Genomic DNA, 1453 nt, shown 5'->3' with positions numbered 1-1453 from the left:
GATTAAAGTGTATGGCCTCCCCATGAGCCCTTACCAAGGAACATCATTCTAACCCAATCAGAAATAGAGCATTTGCCCACTTCTGCCTATTCAGTCCTCCAAGGAAAAGAGTTTGTGTTCTAGAGCAGTTAGATAATCCAAGACTTCTATAACTAAAATCACTGCCAAAGTCTTGCCAGCCACCGATGTTCCATACCCACTGCCAGCTTTCCTGCTTCAAGGCTGATATTAGGCACTTTTGGAGGATGTAGGAAGGTACCCTGTTTTTCAGGGGGGGGGGCCATTTTTGACATACAGCAGAACTTAAAAGTTTGCAAACCCTTTTTGTGTATAATTACCATGGGATCATTTTACTCAATGAATCAATAAACAAGTGTTGAATTTATATTTACCGACAAACTACTCAGTAAATATATTAGACTAGTGTAGATCTATTTAGTTCTCATCAGCTAGCCATACCCTTCTGGGATTCGAACCCGGGCTACTTGCATATTAGGTAGATGTATTAATCTCTTAAGCCATGGGCTCTCCTCACTTTGTCAGCTATACCAGGGGAGAGATTTTTTCTTTTGGTGAGACTGGCCTATCAGGGCACCCTGGTCTACCCAATTATGGGATGGAGCATACTGCTTTCGTTTTCGCCTTTCAGCCCCAATCCAGGAGCCTTCGCAGACATTCGCTTTCGCCACAAACTATTTTTATGTGTTGAATGCTTTACTTCTTTTGTTGGTAAATATATATTCAACACAAAAGCAGTTTGTTGCAAAAGTGACTGCCTACGAAGGCTCGTGGATTGGGGCTGAAAGGCGAAAACGAAAGCAATACGCTCCATCCCATAATTGGGTAGATCAGGGTGCCCTGATAGACCGGTCCCACAGGAAGAAACACTTAAATAAATAAGTGGAAAGGTTTTGGCTCAGTTGTTTGATTGAGTTCTCTTTATCTTGGTTTAGGACTTGTGTGGAAAAGTTTTAGATCATATTTATGCAGAAATATTGAGAAGTCAAACGGGTTCACAAACTTTTCAGTGCTGCTTTAAGTAGTGTGATCCTGTGCTACTCATAACATTGACAGTTAAACATAGTTTGTTAGCCTTTAAGCTAAATGCAATGTTCCTCAACCTGAACCTAAGATGGATGGATGCATGCTGGCTGGGGAATTCTGGGAGTTGAAGTCCACCCCTCTTAGTGTTGTTCAGATTGAGAAACACTGAGCTAATGCAAGACCTCCTGTTATTTTCATGACAGAAGACTAATGTAGCAACGCCTTAAGAAGCAGAACTTTGCAAACACAATGCTTCAAGTTCTGCATGGTGAAAATAGGAAATAGTGACTGCGTATACAAAAAAAAAAATATCAAATTAAAAATATATGCCTACTATTCTTTTTTAAAAAACCCAAATTATTTATCTATACACAAGATGTCAGCTGAAATTATTGGAAAACTAAAAAAG

The sequence above is a fragment of the Pseudonaja textilis genome, chromosome 2 (genome assembly GCF_049901715.1).
Source record: "Pseudonaja textilis isolate UNSWEBS1 chromosome 2, rPseTex1.2, whole genome shotgun sequence".
Classification (NCBI taxonomy): domain Eukaryota; kingdom Metazoa; phylum Chordata; class Lepidosauria; order Squamata; family Elapidae; genus Pseudonaja; species Pseudonaja textilis.
Note: the sequence above shows the minus strand (reverse complement) of the source record.